Here is a 20,364-nt window from a genome sequence, read left to right on the forward strand (position 1 = left end):
TGCTCTTTTTTTTTTTTTTTTTTTTTTTTTTTTGGCATTTCTCCTTTTCCTTCCGATCCCCTTTCCTACCCAGGGACCATTATGTTCTTCCTTTTTGGAAAGGAAACTCTTAAATTTCAACCTACGGTCATCCTTGGATTATTGGACCTTGCTCCTCATGTCCTAAATAATTTCTTTGATTTATTGATATTCCCATCTTCACACAGATGCTTCACTTGCTGTCCCTTCAGCGAACAAAGTCTGAGCGATGTATCTTTTACTATTCTCAAAGAATCAGTGATTTCAGCCATTTCTTTTTCTTAACTTTATATTTTGTTCCAGGGGCTTCTAAATCATGTGGAACTGAGAAATGATATTTGATATACACCGCTAGGATCCCATAGAACTGAACTGAAATGTACAATTCGGGGTTTCAAAAAGAAGGGGGAAATAACAGTCTTGAGTTGTTCTCTTAAATAATATTAAGATTAGAATTAATTTTAACAAACATGGTAGCTTTCAACGTCCAGTGGAAGAGGATCCATTGGGACACAATGTGACAGTGTTTCTGAAGAGAGTGGGCTGAAGACGGCTAGCGCTTTATGCACATCTTTCTTTATGGGGCTAGACTGACATGGCCGACAGGGTCTCCACAATTTCCGTAAGGACAAATCAGTACATTTTTTTGGGGGGGGGGAGTGTGGGAGGGTTGAGAGGCACCCTTGACAAGGGTGCAATCCACTAGTTAAAATGCTGTTATCTGGTCTTTCCCCATCTAGTCACAGCCACTAGACCTTTCTATAGTATTCCTGTCTTTGATTTTTGGTTAACACTTTCCCAGACAGATCTGCCAAAGGGGCATTGTCAGCCAGCCAGAGAAAGCCTGTGTCCCAATAAGGATGTCACCGGTGAGGGCTTGGCCACGGGGTTCTTCGGCCGCCCTGCTAACGTCATCACTCTCTGAGGTGAGGTGTGGATGGAGAACATATGATCCAACAGTCGCTGGAGGGCAGGTTTCTTCAACTGAAAGTCAGAGCTCTTTGTAACATCAGTTGGGATTTGGTTGGAAAGGAGCCTGTACCGTCCGTATGGTTCGTGCTCGCTCATCTCTGGATTGTTCTTGTGAGGAGTGTTCAAGGTTTCATGGCTTCGCTCCCTCCCTGCTTCGATACCAGCAATAGTGAAAAGTAGAGAGACATCACTGCGATGTAGTTTATAATGTCACATCCAAGGAGAAAAGGGGGAAAAAAAGGTGACCAAGCGGTATTTCTGGCTTGAGGATTTGGGGAATTACCAAATAGTTGAGCTTCTAGTAATTCAGGAGATGCAGCAAAAAGATTTCTGTTGTTAAGCAGGAGGCGAATGATCTAGCAAAAATGTACCATTTCCAGGCCAGGCAATTAATATCCTTTAAATCAACTAGGGAAGGAAGGGAGCCCAGTCAAGGTGTTGTAAAATTAAAAAAAATAATATATATATATGTATATATACACACATATATATGTATATATATTTAATGTGTGTGTGTGTTTTAAATTTCCTTTTGTATTAAAAATTATGTTAAAACTGAATTTCTTTCGTGTTTCCAGACAAAACCCGGGATAACCGAATGTCTTGGCCTTCCTGAGTAGAACTGTGGGCGTGATTGTCAAGTAACTGTTTAAAGATGCTTACAAGAGGTATTTATTTCAATCAGGACCTAAACTTGTATGAAAGCCCCTTTCTTTCCTTCCCTGCTTCCGCTGCCACAAGTGCTTCTACCCAGATGGGTATCAGAAAGTGGGATTCAGGTTCGGGCCCTGCTGAGCCAGGGGAATACTCGGTCTCCTCATTTAAAGCAACTGGATTTTTCGCTCTTCGAATGTAGGAAACCTAATTACACCCTGGTAAATTCTCTTCAGTCTACCAAACACAGAAAAAAACAGTGACAGAATCTAAAAGGCCAGAAAAGAGAAAAGAGTCCCTCAGACCTAATGAATCCAAACTAAACACCTCTCCACAGAAATGTCAAACATTTCTCTTAGCACAAAACAAGGCTTAAAGAATGCCCTGCTTTTGTCTCTGGCCTAATTCCTTAAGCAGAGAGGGGGATTTTCCTCTGGGAGTGTTATTTCACAAAGAACGAAACAGCAAATAAACAAAAGACTCTCAAAGAGAGAGAGAGTATAAATAAAATTCATGACTCTTTAAAGAGTTTACACTGAAAGAATGTGGGGGATTATTTACAATTAAAGCATAGCCTCTGGAATACAGTTATTATAGATATAAAACAAAGAATAAGAGTTCATTTCATTTTGTTCACAGGAAAGTGCACCTGACTACTCGGAGTTTGAAAAAAAAATCACAAAACTTCACTTTCTCAAGTTCTTTCTCTTATTTTTGTTGTACGCACGTGTAAAACTTCTTACGTGACGGACAGAGCGTTTCTCATTTATTTATACATTCCTTTTAAAAGCGGCAGGTGATACCTACTGCTATTTGATTAAAAAAAAACCCAAACAGGTCGAGAGACAAAGTTCCAAGAAAAAGTTTTGTTGTGGATGTGTTTACAAGGAATTATCCACATTTTCACACTTTGAAAATGAGCGCTTTCGGTGGCAAAAGCGTCTTCAGTTGAACAAAGGAAAAGTCGTAAGCCACTAAGAAAAAAGTTGGAATTAAGAGAAAAGTAAGAGAAAGAACAGATTTAGGACTATCTGGTTTCCTGGCAAATCATCCGATAACACAATGGGGTGGTTAAAAACAGAAATGGGGGAAGGGGTAAGTTGAATACGAAACAAATGCAAGATTTTGGTATTAATGTAATAGGCAGACAGAAATAAATGGTTATTAAGATAAGAAGCAGAGGCTAGAGAAACCACTTGATTATAAATTATAGAGCAATTAGTCCCCTTTTCAAGTGAGTGTGTATGCGTGTGTGTGTGTGCGTGTGTGTGCGCGCGTGTGTATTAGGCATTTGAATTCTAGTTTTGGTGTGACTTAAAAAAAAAAACGCAGATGATAATGTTAAAAGCCATGAAACGGGGACCCTTTGGACAAACGGCGTTTGAAGGTAGAGGTCTAGTAAAAGTATGGTCTTCTTAAAAGCTTCAGTCATGAGCCTGGGAGATGGGGTGAGGATTTAAGCCCTTGCAGAGTTTACAGCAAAGTTTAGATTGAGTCTTATCCTGACGTGCCTGTCTCAGTGAAATGTCTGAAACATTTGGCCCCACGAGATTAAAAGAACAGAGCTTATATTTAGCATCTGCTCCCCCCCTCCAACTCCAACTTTGCTACTAATAAAATTCAGCTCTATGGAAAAGAATTTGAATTCCAGCTGGGCAGTTTTCAAAATAAGATGAAAAGTTAAGCAGGCAATTGGTGTGTATTTAGGGCTCAAAACACCTTGCCCCCTAGAAGACTTGAAGGAGTTAATCCCTTCTCAAGATAATCCACTAAAGAGCATCCTTCATTATGATGTTAAAAGCAAGGATCAGTGCTGGGGAGTCTAACAATAGGACAGGGGGCTTTTCAGTCCCAACCACATTCTTCCTAGGTTAGAAACAGAAACTGCTGTGATTGCAGCAGAAAAAATAGAGCAGGACTTTTCTCTTATGTTAAATATTCAGATGGAAGGAAGGGGAGGGGCGGGGGGGGGGAAACGTACCACATGAACTAAATTCCTCATTGGATAGTTTTTCTTGGAGAATTAATATTTCAGATTATTTTAAAAATTGTACTCTCATGAGAGGAAAACAAGTTTTTAACTCCACAGTTTGGGAGCACTTTGAGTTCCTGCAGAAGTGCATTTTTGATGAAATCATACTCAATTACATGCCCCCTCTCAGCTCACTACAGCCCCCCACCTTGATATGTTCAATGAACACAAAACTCACTCTAAACTTTTTACCAAAGATGCAAGCTGAAGTTATTTGGTCAAAATTTGATCCTGTGACGCATGATGTTTCCAACTTACGGCCAGATTTGATTTCTCAGAGTCTTAATCATTTTCCATAAGTGAGAAGACAAAGTATTTAGTGTTTGTAAGCAAATGAATCTTAAAAACCCGGTTTAAAAATCTCGTTTTCACTATATTTTAGTACATTTCATTGTGTTGATAATACAATTTACTGTTTGTTCTTGCTCTCAAAATATTGTGTAAGAAGGTAGTTTTAAAACTAAAAAGGATTCCTATAAAAATCTTCAATATAAGCGCATATCTTAGGTAACTCAGGACGGCAAAAGTTGGCTATCCCAGGCTATGGGAAATGTTTTTTTTTTTTTCTCCCCCTTTTGTAAAGTGTAAATACATTATTTTGTAAAGCATATTTGTTTTAAGGAATTCATCCTTACCAAAATTGAAAAAAGACAGGGAAAGTTTTTTTTTTTTTTTTAAGTGTGTTTGAAGTGGAATCAACCCGCAACTCATGAATGTGTGTTCGTGTGCTTCGCCTTCCATGATCTCTTTTGTGTTCCTATGGTGTTCCAGGCATCTGGGCTCTGAAGACCCTGAGCTCTGGTTGCAGCCCTCAAGGGGCCGAAGGTGGACAAGCACAGCTCTGGGGGTGTGTGACCGAGCATGCGCTGGAGTGGTAGTAATCATCAGAGCTAGAAGAAAAAGAGAGAAGGGTTGATGGGATTTGGACTTGGATGAGTTCAAAGAGCCATCTGGAAACACTGGGAAGACAAAGAATTTGAAAGGGAGAAAGTAGGAATGCTAAATAAATAGAAGCCCTTGAAATGTGGTCGAAGACCTGCTATTATATAGAGAAATATCAGGAGCTAGTATTTCAAACAGGATTTGATTAATATTTTATTTCCATGAGAAGCACCATGAAAAAGGAAGGACTTTCGAGGTCAGAATTGTGGCACTTATCAACCGTAGGACTTGCTTCTCTACTCTTATTTATATTCAATGAGAATACTTATGCCTGCACTATAGGCTAGCATGAAGATTCTCAGAGACGGACCATCAAAGCCTACTTTAATCATGATACACTGGTGCTAAAAACAAAACCAAAACCAAAACCAGAAACCTGGAGTTGGGCAGACTCTGTAGGTGTTCACTATGTGACTTGGGCAGGGCCCCTGCTCTTCCTAAGCCACAGTTTGTTCATCTGTGAAGTGAGAACGGTACTAACTCAAAGGGTCGCTAGGAAGATACAATAATATGGTCCATAAGGGACTCAGTGCGTGGCTTATAATAAGCTCTTAATTAAGTTCAGTCAAAGCTGCAAACACATATATTGCAGAATGTCAAACATAGAGAAAATGCATTTGAAAACTTAGATTCTGTCTTCCTTTGTAAATGTAGGCTTCCATATTTTCAAGTCATATGCAGAGGGTCAATTCAAGGAGTGCAAGTGTTACTAAGATTTTGCTCTTATAGCCAAAGTATTTTCCTTAGCCCATATCCCTGCAGCTGAATTTTATTAAAAAGATGTAAAAAGTAAATTAATTAATGTGAACTCTTCCCTTCATCATACATTGATTGAGCCGCCATTCATTATGAAAATGAAGCAGGATTTATATAGTTTACCTTTTACCTGTTGTTACCTCATTTAATCTTCCTGACGTTTATGTAGAATATTAGTCTCAGTTTTTATTTTAATAGATGAAGAAACAGATTAAAATGCACCCAAGAGCACCGAGCTGATGAGTAAGTGGCAAAGCCAGAATTGAAACCTCAAGGCTCCTAGTTTGGATATCTTCTCCATGGAACATGGAGACAGCATTGCAGTCTTCTTCCACTTGGTTCTCCCAAAGCCCGACATCCAGGAGGTTCTAGGAGATGCTGGTGGGCTTGGACCCTCTGCTTTCATTAGCTGCTTTGTGAATGGAGCCTCCTGGGTTCCACCATTGTTCTATGACTAATCCTACCCGTACTGTCCACACGGAAACTACACCTACTACCACTGTCTAGAGGAAGGCTACTCTCCTGATGGAACCGAGGGATTCTGCTAAGGATCTAAACATACTGTATGTGCACAGGCCCTAAGACAGAATGTTCTATAAGTGAATGACCTAGACTTTTGCCTTGAGAAGCAAGTGGGGTTGGATTGGAAGAAAGCCCTGACATTACTTAGGCAAACTATGTTCCTGGCAAGCAGGCCGAAGACTGAATCTGAGTATTTTTCACCTTCCTAGAGTACCATGCATCAGATAAGTGTTCAATACTACTAATTGAATTGAATTCATTTGACAAAATAAAAGAAAAAAAAGTATGGGTCAAGAAATGTTCTTAGGTTAAGAAGCGATCTTGAATTCACAGCTTAATCAATAATGATTTGCAGATTCATTATTTCCCAACTTTAAGTGGGTGCTGCTGTCTGCTTAGTTATTTTTAAACCTTTACTAGATACATAAATACTTTCCTCTTTAATGAGAATGAAGCTGGGCAGTCTGCGCCTTATCATGAAATTCCATTTTACTCACAAATGTTTTAGTTTAGACTTTTAAAAAGTCATTAATTTATTGCCTTTTTTCTTATCGTCTTAAAAAAAGGGAGGAGTATAAAGGAAAGAAGCTCTTATTGGCGAGAAGACAGAACACATTTCCATCAGTCGAGCCAATAATTCAAGCTGCTGATTATGGCAATTAAGGGCCAATCTGGAGAAAGGTGGACAGCCCTGGGCTACACAGGGATGGATTTTCAGCAGTGGGAACCCAAAATCTTTGGTGAAATGGGGAAAATATTGTGCAGATGTAAGTAAACTGGGACATTGACAGCCATCAGAAAATTGATCACCTAATGTCTTTTGTCATCAGCCCCTCTTCCTTATGACTGCATGTTTCTGTACGTGCATTTGACTTTAATTATTTTATTAAAAAAATTTTTTTTGATCATTGAAGTGTAGTTGATATATAATGTTATATTAGTTTCAGGTGTATGATGTAGCAATTTGATAGTTCTATACGTTGAGCAATGCTCGTTTTAAATGCATTCTTGAAAGAGATTAATAGAGATAGTTTTCAAATAAGTACTATTTATTAGCAATAATAGAACATTTATATCCCATAAGTACTCTTGCTCACATCTGTATTTTGAGGCAAACATCAAGTTGACATGCAGTAAAAGCCATATTTTAATAGATTTTTTTTATTTTCGAAAAACAATAAATAAGGTGCTTAGTTTAAGTATGTACACACTGGCTGCCTACCAATTAAGATGTTTTAAATTCAATTAAATTTTAAATTATGAAAGCCACGAGGGGCAGCGCAAGGATTCTTTTTAACATCTAAGAAATTTAAATGTTTTTTGAAAATTACAGAAATATCCAAATCAATCACTTTTTAAAACTAAAAAAATAAATAATTAAAAACTGAGAGTTATTAAAGATGAACTTTTTTCCCCTGTCACTTCGCAGAGCTGAATTAAATATCTCCTATCATAGCCAGAGATAGCTTTTCTATGTAAATACACCTTACCAACATTTCTCAGATTATTTTAACATCTTCAATCTTAGACCCACAGTGAGAGGCAGAGTATAAAACGGTCCCCAGTAATCCTTGCCTGCTGGTATTCATGCTCTTGCATAATCCACCCCCCACCCCCTTGAGTGTGGGTCTGCGTCTTACTTCTAACCGATAAGGATAGAGCAAAGGTGAAGGAATATCATTTCTCTGATTATATTATGTAAGATGAGAACTTCTGTCTTCCAAGCCAACTCTCTTCCTTGCTGGCTTTGATGAAGCGAAGTGCCATGTTGGATAGATCTTTGTGGCAAAAAGCTGAGAACAGCCTTTGGCCAACAGCCAGGTAGGAACTAAATCTTTCATCCCAACAACCCAAAAGAAATTGAATGATGCTAACTGACGACCACATAAGTGATCTTCCCAACCGAACCTTCAGCTCCGGTGAAATATCAGGTACTATGAGATCAAGATGCCAACATCCTGAAAGAGAGAACTTAGCTGTGTCCAGATTCCTAAGCCACAGAAAAGAGATAGTAAATGTGTATTGTTGAAACTGCTAAATTTGTGGTCGTGGGTTATGCAACAAGAGGGGACTAATGCAGGCAGATACATACACATGAATGGACACTATTTGGTTTTTGAAATAATTGTGTAAGTTTCAAGTGTGCAGTGTATTAATTTGATATATATTGCAAAAATGATTACCACCATAGTATTAGCTAACACCTGTGCCACATCACATAATTAATATTTCTTTTTTGTGGTGAGAACATTTAAGATCTACCATCTTAGCAACTTTCAACTATATAAGACAGGATTCTTAACTATAATCACTATACTGTACTGTAGATCCCCAGAACTTACTTGTCTTATAGCTGGAAGTTTGTACTCTTTGGCCAACATCCCCATTTTCCTTCATCTGCAAGCCTTTGGAAATCATTCTAGTATGATTCTATGCATTTGGCTTTTTTTTTTAGATTCCACATATAAGCGAAACATACGGTATTTGTCTTTCTCTGTCTGACTTATTTCACTTAGCATAATCCCCACAAGAATCATTCATGTTGTTGCAAACAGCAGGATTTCTTTCTTGTCTCATGGCTAAACATTATTTAATTGTATGTATGTATCATCTTTTTTATCCATTCATCCATTGATGGACGCTTAGGTTGTTTCCATGTCTTGGCTATTTTGAATAATGTTGCAATGAACATGGGAGTACATCTCTTCAAGGTCCTGTGCTCATCTACTTTGAATATATACCCAAAAGTGGGATTGTTGGATCATACAGTGGTTCTATTTTTAATTTTTGGAAGAAACTCCATACTACTTTCCATAGTGGCTGTACCGAATTACATTCTCACCAACAGTGCACAAGGGTTCCCTTTTCTACAGATCCACTCCAGCACTTGTGATCTCTTGTCTTTTTAATGATGGCCATTGTGATAGATGTCAGGTGGTATCTCATTGTGGTTTTGGTTTGCATTTTCCTGATGATTAGTGATGTCAAGCACCTTGTCATGTACCTGTTAGCATCTAGATGCCTTCTTTGGAAAAAAAAATGTCTATCTAGTTCCTCTGTGCATTCTTAAATCAGATTGGTTTTTTTGTTGTCATTGAGTTATATGAGTTATTGGTATACACCTTTTGAATATTAACCTGTAATCAGATATATGTTTGCAAATGTCTTCTCCTATTCCACAGGCTATCTTTTCATTGTATTGATGGTTTCCTTTAATATGCAGAAGTTTTTTAATTTGATGTAGTCTCACCAGTTTATTTTTGCTTTTATGGTCTTTGCTTTCTGGGTCAGGTCTTTCTTCCTTTTTTTTTTTTTTTTAAAGATTTTTATTTATTTTAGAGAGACAGCACATAAGGGGAGGAGCAGAGGGAGAGAGAGAGAGAATCTTAAGGAGACTCCCCGGTGAGCACGGAGTCTGACTTAGGCCTTGATCTCACCACCCTGAGTTCATGACCAGAGTCAAAACCCAGAGTCAGCCGCTTGACCGACAGCACCACCCAGACACCCTGGTTTTTCTTTTTTCAGCAGAAAAATTTCTGGAAGAATGTTTATGATAATACTATTTTTTTCTTTGGATGGAGTAAAATCAGACAGACAATATTAAACTATCTGGGTTTTCTTTATTTTCTGCAAGGGATATGTCCTGAAATGAATGTTTCAAGGCTTGTATTAGGTTCATAGCTTGAGGTGAATTGAGACTGTTACCTATAGGACTTAAAATATATTCCAATCCAATTTCCAGGCCTATCCTCATTGTCTCAAGTATGGTTGTGTGAAACGCTTCTCACTGTGGTGTCTTTTATTTTTTTATAATGAATAAATTCAGTTCCATTTTTTCCCCACCGCTCTTCATTTCATTCAAGAAGAGGAAAAGACAGGAATATCAAACCATACTCTCTTACTGGCTCTTAGGGATCCACTTAAACTTTAATAAAGTTTAAATTTACTGATGACATCAAATGCTTTTGAGAGCTAATGAGCATTCTCTCCAATGCTATTCCTCCTTTATCATATAGCTATTTCAATTCTTCTATTATCTAAAACACATGTCTAACTCCTAGTATTTTTCTGGAAGTAAATTTTTAACTGTTAAATAATGGAAAGCCCAAATATGTATGATCCTTTTCTATAAATCGAACTATGTACAATGTGGTTACTCCCTGGATTCATTAAGACTTATTCTCAGCAAAGTTTGTGCCATCTTAATCACAGTGATCATCCAGAAGGTGACCAACAGTAGTTGAGCAAGTTGGCTACTGTACCGGGGATACATATAGCTTTAGAAACAGTGAAAATATGTGCATTCAACAAGCCACATAAATGTCGCTCTTCGGAAAGTACCAACTGGTAATCATTGCTTTTGGCGCTAAGGCACATTGATTTAAAAAGTCTGGGAAATGTGTCCGTACACATGAAAAAACTTCATGACTTTTCCTTTAATCTTCATTTTTACTTTGTTTTCTAGAAGAGTTCCATGTGACCTGTGCCGACATAAGGCATATTCAGAGCCCTTGGCTTTCTAGTTGGCAGAAACAAACATACACACTGCCAACACCATAGTACATTTACTTTTTTATGAAGTTGAAAGGCTCACAGGACTCGGACATGATTGGAAATTGCATCATAAAGTAACTATGAAAATATAGTTCACTTTATTCATAATCCATGTATCTCACAATCTCGCTGAAATGGCCTGTGTTTCTTAACTTGATCACGCCACCTTCCCTCTCTTGGGCACACTTGCCTCCAGCCTCTCTTATTTATTCCTTAGTGTCATGGCAGGGGTCTTTCCTAAGTGGGCTCAGACACTCCAGCAGAGGAATACTGTTGTGTTTCCCAAAAGAACAACTTGCATGAGACCCTTGGTCACCAGGGCAGCCTTGCCACAGGGCCATCTCACCAACAATTTCATGACACATTCCTGGCCGTGCACAGAATATTTTACCAAAGACAAGCAACCAGAACACGATGCCTGCACAATAAAGCCTCCCCCCCCCCAGCTTCAGAAATGAGTGACAAGAATTTCATTAGTCAAGGAGATGTCTATTGAAGCAATGCAACAGTGATTTTATTGCCGCTAAGTGGGAAGCTTTATTGTGTATGTATGTGTTTGCTTTTAATCATTCCGTGGTACTCAGACGGGTGGTATAGAAATGTAAAGATAATGTTTGTGAAAGGTTCATGCTGTTGTTTAAAAACATAAAGGAATAAAACTTAATTAACAAAAAATAAGTTCTACTGTTGTGTAGCCTATCTTGGAAAGCTTGAGGATAATAGAAGAGATTTTCTTATTAATTATTAATACCAATCATTAGTTATTATATCCTTTAATCTGGAAAGGAAAACAAGAAACCTGACATTCATCCTGAACAGTTGCTTTTGTTCTCTCGAATTTTTATGGAAAAGGGACATCATGGATTTCGAAGGCTGTCTTGTCTTATATGAATAGGCCCTCTTACTGCATTTTTGGACATCCAAGTACCCTCTCGCCTTCAGAATCCCAGGGCACAGCCCAGGGAGCCTTGTCCTTGCAAGCACCAAGTGACCCATTGCTTCCCCTGCCCCAAAACCACAATACTTGTTAATCAACAACTTTTGAGGCATCTCATTTTATTCCAGTTATCTCTCGCAGTCTTAACAGTGTCTCTTTGGTACCCAGCATACGTATCATTTCAAGTTTCAGTTCTCAAGTCTGATAAAAGTAATAAACCCACACTGCCAGCGGTGGCACATTAAGCTGGTAAAATGGGTTTCATCTTAATTGGATATGAGCACTGTTATCGCTAATAACCCCAGGATACTTCTAATTGGACTCTCTCTCTCTCTCTCTTTTTATTTTTGAAACACTAATCGCATTGACCAGCCTAATTTCTTCATCCCCCCACTCTTCGAACCCAAATTTTGAAATGCAGTATAGAAATATTCTCATTTCAGGAGGTTATTTCAGTATTATTTCTTTGTATTAAGCCAAAAAAGGTGAATGCTTTTGTAAAAATAAATAAATAAATAAATGGTTCCTTTTTAAGTTTTCACAAAAAAAGAAATGGTAGGAAGACTCTGCTATTGGCATCGCAATGATGTCTTTAATGTCGTTCGGTTAGCTGCCAGCTTCACCTCAGGACACTAAATTCTCAATTTTGAGTCCTTTTTAAAAGATAATGGTTTCCTCTGTTGAATTATTTAATGTAATTTTAGCTCAAGTTATATATCAGGAAAAAACCACTATTTTAGAAGTTATCACATGCGCAAATATTAGATTTTTGTCTCATCTTGATTTTACAAATATTGGTGAATATATATGAACATTATAGGAATCTGGATGTCACGATTTTGGTTAAGAGAAAAAGGATGTGACAAGACTTCTTCCACAGGTAGCTATAGTTTGGCTGCTTGTAAGCACACACTGACATACACACAAAGGTAGGAACACTCGATTCCACTATTCCATGAGATCAACTTGAAACTAAATTTCAACACGCAAAATCAACCCCAATATTTCTTTGTATGAGTCTTTTCAGAGTCGGTAGGCACATCCTTGGCACCAACAGAATAAGAAAATAAGAGTCTTAAGAGGGGTTAAAGGAATGAAAAACAACAAAAAATTTTGGATTTCACAAACCAGCAATTTTTTCTTCGATAAGTATAAAAATGGAACACTGCATATGTTTTAATTGTTGAAAAATGTCATGTGAGCCATCCACTGGCAGAAATAATTCATTTTTAATGGACATCATAATTTTTCTTGAACAATATATATTTTTATCGGCTGAGTGCGGGCCTTTATAATTATTATTACTATTCCATATAATTAAAAGCCTTTATGTAGATATCATTAAATAATTATAGATGTGCGAAAGAAATGCTTACCATTTTTTCCAATCCATAAAACGATGATCAGAAAAAGTATTCATTAATTTATATTTACATTTTTAGCAATTAAATTAGCAATACCTGAAGCACAGATGAACGTGGGTGAAAAGCTTTCATATAATCTTTTCTAATATCAAAGATATAGTGACATCACATATGCCTTTTATGTTGACTTGGAAAATTATGCATCATTGTGCCTCTGAAAGGCATTTGAACAGACAGTCGTGTGTTGTGTGTATGTGTGTGTGTGTGTGTAATATATGTGTATGTCTTATATGCGGGAGAGATGGTATATTATATACACATATATGAATGTGCATATATGTACATATATGAGACATATAAGGTGTATACAGAAGAAAGGATATACATATTGTATAAAACAAACATATATACATGCACACATATGCATATGGTGGTGATGATAATGATGATGATGATTTTATAGCTGGCAAACATTTTAGTTCCTCCGGGACTCATTCTTGTTTTTCTTCAGTTTAAAAGACCAAAATTACATAATTTCCTAATGAGATTTTGGAAAGAGTGAAGCATATCCAAACTCCAACATAAGAAAGGGCACTCCTCCACTTTTCTTGAAGGAAGATGGTAGAGAACAAACTCTCCTGCTCTATTTCTCCCTCTCACGGTGTGATCTCAGAGGGATTTGTTTATTCTCCATCCATCAGTCAACCAGAACTTCTGGAATGCCGGAGGTCTCTCTGGAAGACACTCTGCTGGTCTCTGTGGAAAACAGAGACTGATGGTGGATGTGTGACACATGCGCTCTCTCTCTTTTTATATATACGTTGAGAGAGAGAGTGAAAGCAGGGCAGAAGGGGCAGAGGGAGAGAGAGAATCTTAAGCAGACTCCATGCCCAGTGCAGAGCCCAATGCGGGGCTCGATCTCACGACCCTGAGATCAAGACCTGAGCTGAAACCAAGAGTCAGACGCTTAACCAATTGAGCCACCCAGGAGCCCTGACATGAGCTCTCTTCTTAATGAACGCATCATCTGGTTGTAGAAACATTATCCATACATTTAAAAAATATGATTGAAATGTAAGGTGGAGTATAAAGTTATATATGCATCATCAAAACTAGTCATAACTACAACTTTGACCAAAAACTTTATCAGGAAGGCAAAAGAAAGAGCTGCAATTGTATGTAGTCTTGCTTTGGGTATATGGTCTTATATGTGTTTTACATCCGTTACTCTAATGTGCGCATTAAACATAGACAAAAATTGCAATAAATAATGAGACAAAAATCAATATTCATAAGAGTTCTAATACTCTGTTGCTATTCACCCCGTGGGGCCATTTCCCAACTCTCAAGACAACTGATACAGACAATACATGATTTTTTGATGCTTGTTGTGGGTTAGGTCATTACGTTCCACTTCACTGGTGTGGTAGTCCATCCTGATGGAAGACAGAGGGTCACAAAAAGCATTTCCAAATTATCAGGGGTATATTCTATCTCCTACCATAACTGCAGGTTCTACCATTCCTTGCGCTATAATGACTTTCATTTTCACAGGACATTTCCATCACCTATACACCAAACAGTTCCTTCCCAAGGTATCAGACCTTACTTGTCCCACCTTTCTCCTTCCCAACATTCCAGTCCCTTGTCTTCAATTTCTGCTCTTTCCTTTCTAATCTCATCAAAGGTGCTAGATTCAGCCTCTTTCCTAATATCCCACTTTATGGTCTGAAAAAAGTCAAGTACCTTGCCCAAGCTCAAGCAGACTGTGAAAAGCAGGGTAAGAGCTTGTGTTGCCTCTACCATTGGTATTGTCTTTCGCTTAGAATCAATGTGATGATGATATGCAGAGTATTCATTCAACAGGCCACCTGTTCTGGGACCGGCATTGTACTGGGCCGTGAGGACACACTGGTTAATAAGATGGGCTAGGAGCCTATAGAATAGGAAACTCATATTCTAAAAGGGAAGGATGTGAAATAAATAAGCATGCAAAAAAGGAACAAGGAAATCTCTGACAGCTCTAAGAGTTCGGTAATTCAAAAGAAAAGAACCTTGAGTGGTAAGATAGATATTTGCTGGGAGGTGGGGTGTATTATTTACGTGACCGGGAAATTGTCTCTGAGGATGTGGTATTTCAGCTGAAACCTGGATTATATAAAAGAGCTGGTGTGAAAGCATGGGGACATTCCAAGCAGGTTGTAAGACTTTCAGGTAGAAGTAAACTTGTTGTGTCTAAAGAACACAGAAACGATTATGGTGGCTGGATCCTAGCGAAAAAGGAGGGGAATAGCATGAGATGAGGTAGGCACTGTGTAGGACCAGAAAAACTGGGATGAAGTTTGGATTTCATAGTAAATGCAGTAAGAAGTTGAGGGAGATTTTTAAAATGGGGAGTGACATGGTCTTACTTACATTGCTTAAAGATCACTCTGCCATGTGGAGAATGGATTCTAGAATTAAGGAAGTAGCGAAAGGGAGACCAGGTAGGAGGCAAACAAAGGGAGCGTGATGGACCAGGGTTATAGCAAGAGAGTCAGAAGAAGTGGTGATGGAAACAGAAGGATTCTTTGGTTGGGGAAAGAAAACAGTCAGGAATACTAGTCTGGGGCTAGAGTCATACACTAAGTATACCGAGTACGCTGTCACAGACTAAGAAGAGTGAGAATGGAAGTTTGAGGGGTGGGGAAACCATGAGATCTGATTTGGCCACAGTAAATTTAAGATATATATTTAAGATCTAAGTAAAAGTGACCAGTAGGCTGTTGGATTCGAGTCTGGAGCTCAGTGGAGAGGCAAGGTCTAGAGAGACCTTTGCGAGTCAAGAACCGATAGATGGTGTTTAAAACCAAGAAATGGAATGAGAGGGGCCCCTGGGTGGTTCAGTCAGTTAAGCATCTACCTTTGGCTCAGGTCATGATCCCAGGGTCCTGAGGTCAAGCCCCGCATTGGGCTCCCTGCTCAGCGGAGAGCCTGCTTCTCCTTCTCCTTGTGCCCCTCCCCCTGCTTGTGCTCTCTCTCTTTCTGTCAAATAAATAAATAAAATCTTAAGAGAGAGAGGGACGAATGGAATGAGACCATCAAACATGAGTGAAAATACACAGACAGAGAAGGGATGAGAGTCAGGGTTATTCCAGCCATTACAGATGAAACAGGGGAAGAGGGTCTAGAGGAGGGAGCTGACACAGAGTGGCCAGTATGGTATACCTCTGTGCTTTAAAAAAAAAAAGGCGCCCAGTGGCCCCCAAATTGTATTTGCTCAATCACACCAACATCTACGTGAGTGTATGCCCTGGGATAGCACTAAAGTAGATTTGGGGCTATAAAAATAATTCAGACTCAACCACCTATTGGGAAAGAAAGATGGAAACATAAATGTTTGCAGTACTGTTCAGTAGCTTGCTTTCTTTCCTTGTCCTCTTTAGACCTTAACACTGCAACATGACACCTGATATCTTAGCAAAGACAACTCCAGTGGGGGCATCGGTCTTCTGTCCTCTTTTCCAGACTTTACCACGATGAGAATGCAGACACCTAAAGACGTGTGGGGTGAGTTGATTGACCGTTTTTGAGACGCCATGAAGACACTTAATGCTCTTAGGGGGAGGAGGAAGGAAGCTGCAACAGATCGGCTGGGTGGTGGTAAGGCCATAGTGGGAGGGGAAGGGGCCCTGGGAAGTGGGGTCCAAGTTGAGCCCAAAGTGAGTTTTCTTCCCAGTTTCTAAGAGTTTATACCCCCTCCCTACCTCCTTGCCGTTGTGTCCCCTTATGTTCTGCTTTCCTCTATGGAATGTTAATTGAACTAAACATACCCCAACCATATATTGTGTTTATTACGCAGGTAACGTAGATTCTCCAGTAGTTTTTAACAAGACTCTGTATGTAAAACAGGGGTGAAAACTCAAAACGCCTCATCTGACCAGGCAAGTAAATAAATGATCATAGCTACCATTTATTGCACACCTACTGTGTGCTGGGAACATTTTGATGTTATTTACACATATTATTTCATCTAGTCTTTCCAAAAGCAGTGAGTGAAACAGCCTTGGGGAGTCAAACCCGAGACTGGAGGAGAAGCCACGCCTCCATCTACCATTTGCACGTGAGAAAGGGGGTCCTGATGGTACATTATCTATAATTTTAAAGACAGAATCTCTAGATTGAAAAAATATTGGATATATATGTATATATACACACATTATCCATATACGTATTATACATGTATTAGATATGCATATTATTTTATATATGCATGTTATTTTATATATACATATTTCATATGTATGCTTTCGTTTGTATGTACATTTTAGTTTATATGCATACTTCATTTTACGTATCATATCGTATCATACTCTGTGAGAGCCAAACCAGGTGCGTTTGTGGGCTGCTTCTGAACTCAGTGGGTAACCTCTGGGGCATAAGGTGTACAGTCAGTTCAGGGTTGGTAAGAAGAGCCTTGGAGTTGGGGGAACCGTCATATGACAGGGCATCTGGCTCTTCATTTCATTGTTCCGTGAGGCCCTGGATTGACCTAGAAGCTAGGGCTACGCTGTCAGCTAAATAATGCTCTGCTGGGCTTCGGCTGTGTATGTCTCAGGTTTATTGCAATATTAGGGGCTCAGTTAATGCTGTAAGAACTGAACTTCGGGCTGCACCTGCTCACAGGGAATGGGGACCACACAATGCTCTTCCCTACTTCCGACCTCCATGGGAGCACCTGACCCAGCTCAAGAACTAATTATTTATGTAATATCTACAAGCCAATCTATGCATTTTTCACACTAGGTATAAATGCTTGATAAGAATACAAATGGGTAGCCTTAAACGGGACATTTTCAGGTTGTCCCCTTAAAGGGGACATTTCAGGACAGGGATCGGTGCCTTTTAGTGGCTTTTAAAAGGTGTTCTTTGGGGCTCCTGGGTGGCTCAGCCGGTGAAGTGTCTGCCTTCAGCTCAGGTCCTGATCTCAGGGTCCTGGGATCAAGCCCCACATCCGGGTCCCTGCTCAGCAGGGAGCCTGCTTCTCCCTCTCCCTCTGCCCCTGCTTGTGCTCTCTCTTTAACTCTCTCTCAAATAAATAAATAAAATCTTAAAAAAAAAAAAGAAAGGTGTTTTTCCAAGCCCCAGAAGGCTGAAAGAGGGAGGATGAGGACACATCCTTCTCCTTCCGCCCAGCACCCCTCCATAAACTGCCCTGGCTGTTTATTTTTGCTATCTAACTGAGGCTCTGAATAATATTTCCTTTGAAAAGGGGGGTTCTTTGGCACTGAGAAAAGTTATCTGGAAAATTAAATTCTAACGCTGAAGTTTTAAGCATCAATTATTTTTAATCTTCACTTCCTGTGAAAGTCGTGGGTTTTTTTCCTGCTCATGAATAAATCCTCGAAAAATAAAAAGATGCACAGAGAGTAGCCACATTTCTCCCCCCCAGGCATAGAACGATAGGATCCAAACTTCTCAGCTGGAATTCGGGGATGGTGAGTCTCCCTCTAAACTGCTAACACGAGACACATACTATTTTCCTGGCAGGATGCTATCGTGCCATCTGCTCCGGAGCGCCATGCCAACCGGATGGGGCCACGCAGGAGAGCCAGTGGCGCTGGGAGTGAGGCCCGAGTCAGCGCGAGGACCCCGCTCGTGCAGCAGTCCCTGAGTCAGAGCGCAGGCTGAGCACAAGAGATCACATTTGTGGATACTGTAGAGAAAGTCCTAGCAGCAAACATCCCGATCCTGTGCCCCATTTCCCCGTTCACCTCTCTTCTGGCAATCCGCAAAGCTGAACCCCACATAGACCTGGCTATCTGGGGGTTACTGGAGACTTCCCTGTTTGCATTTATCCCTTTTGAAAAAGAACAACTCGTATCTTTTTTCTTCCCTTATTTGCCCGTAGGGAAACCATTGCAGCCAGTCCCCAGAGCAAATCTCTTCACTTTGCAATTGAATCTTGGTGTATGATCAGGTGAGGTCGGGGGTCATAGAGCTAAAGAGAAACAAGTAGGTGCTTGACTAATTCTTAGACCTTCCTTTGTGTGTTCTCTCTTTGTCTCTTCTTTTGCCTCCCCTCCCTTTCTGTTGACTTCTGCTGAGTTCATTTTCTGGAAATCAGAGGGCCCATGACCTCAGTCCAACGCAGGCATTTTTCCCAAAGGGGGTGGGGGAGACCTGCAGGGTGAATGGTTACTGATACTCCGTGAAGCTGGGCCATACACAGGCGTCTCCCCCCCGCGTGGCCGTGTGAACTATGTGCGTGCAAGCTCACGTTGTCCACGGGCTCTTCAGCCGTGTTATATGCTCTAGTTCAAAGGCCACTTTAATTATCTGCTTCTGACTCCCCGTGAATATCATTAATTGAAAAATACCCCCACTGCATTTATTAAGTACACTGTGTGGCTTCCTTGATCAATGTGGAGTTTCATAGGCGTTTCCAACTATAGGAAAAGACTGTAGGGTTTCCACTGCTCCCTCTGGGAGTTCTTAAGAGCTATGAGGACCCCAATTTGGGGGCCACTGTTTTAAGTGATGGCATCCTGGACAGGAAACCCAGAGATTTGGACTTCGCTGGATCTGCAGCTGAGGACCTGGCCTAGAATCTTTCCTTTTTCCTTCGTAAAGTGAAGTACAGATGCAGTTTTAGGTAAGGCCCCTTCTGGACCCGTGGTTTTGCTTCTCCTGGATCTGTGCCCTGGGCGAGAGGTGGGCAGATATCTACCTATCTCGGGGCCATTTCTAGCTCCCTCTCCAGCCAGAGCTGCTTCTGATGGGAAGCGTGTAGCCCTTTCCCCATTCCACATGCGTAGAGCAGCAGAAGAACCCTGGGAATCCTGAAGGAGATCCCAGAGGTGTGCAGGAAGGAACCGAAGGCCAGAAATGAGATCTTCTGCTTGGGAAGCGTGAATGACCAGCAATGCACCTTTCTGCCTCGAAGAGCTCTCTGCGATTAAATGCCTCTGAACCTGACGACATCAAAGACAACTCAGGGTGTGGGGCTGTGTTGTGGGTGTATGATACCTGTTATCACTACTTAAGTCTTTCTTCAAACATGGTATTGAGTCCAAGAGTCTACTTAATTATTATTAAACTAAAAACATGTTACATTCCAAAGATATTTTGGAAACAATAGATTTGGATATTTACTGGTGGCTTCCAACATTTCAACAAACTTGTATTTAGGGAGCAGCTGGTGTCTGCAAGCCTGAACCATAAAACTGGTGTTTAGAGATGAAGCTGATAATTCTCCCACTCATTTACAAGATTACACTTGGGGGAAAGATTTCACCTGAGCGCATCTCATGCCAGAAGCCAGAGAAATGCACAAACTTGGGAAAACCTGGGACGTGTGTGCCATGAACTTAATGTATGGGGTGATTTTTGTCTGGGGTAGAAATAAACAATTATTGAGTAGATGTGCATGTGGCGAAAATCTGATTGCCGATGGGAAGTGTGTGTATATGTCAAGAATGACATTGGTGGTAGAGATCACGACAAAGTAACCCAATTGAAATCTAGTGGGAAAACATCTTCTAAAAGTTATAGTAAATTCTTAACCCGTTGGACCACTTCTACTGGAATCAACAGAATGAATCTCACAGGTCTTTTTTAAAAAACTCTAAATT

At 39.9% G+C, this 20,364-nt stretch overlaps 1 long non-coding RNA gene across 1 annotated transcript; it reads left to right on the forward strand.

Annotated features, from left to right (window-relative positions):
* The first annotated feature begins 825 nt into the window (after positions 1 to 825).
* Positions 826 to 16,691, forward strand: LOC123001670 (uncharacterized). The gene is made up of 4 exons (XR_006410803.3): positions 826 to 944; positions 1,569 to 1,658; positions 16,177 to 16,300; positions 16,593 to 16,691. It is a non-coding gene; the product is annotated as an uncharacterized LOC123001670 (long non-coding RNA).
* Positions 16,692 to 20,364: the final 3,673 nt, after the last annotated feature.

This window comes from Ursus arctos, unplaced genomic scaffold (assembly GCF_023065955.2).
Source record: "Ursus arctos isolate Adak ecotype North America unplaced genomic scaffold, UrsArc2.0 scaffold_28, whole genome shotgun sequence".
Taxonomy (NCBI): Eukaryota; Metazoa; Chordata; class Mammalia; order Carnivora; family Ursidae; genus Ursus; species Ursus arctos.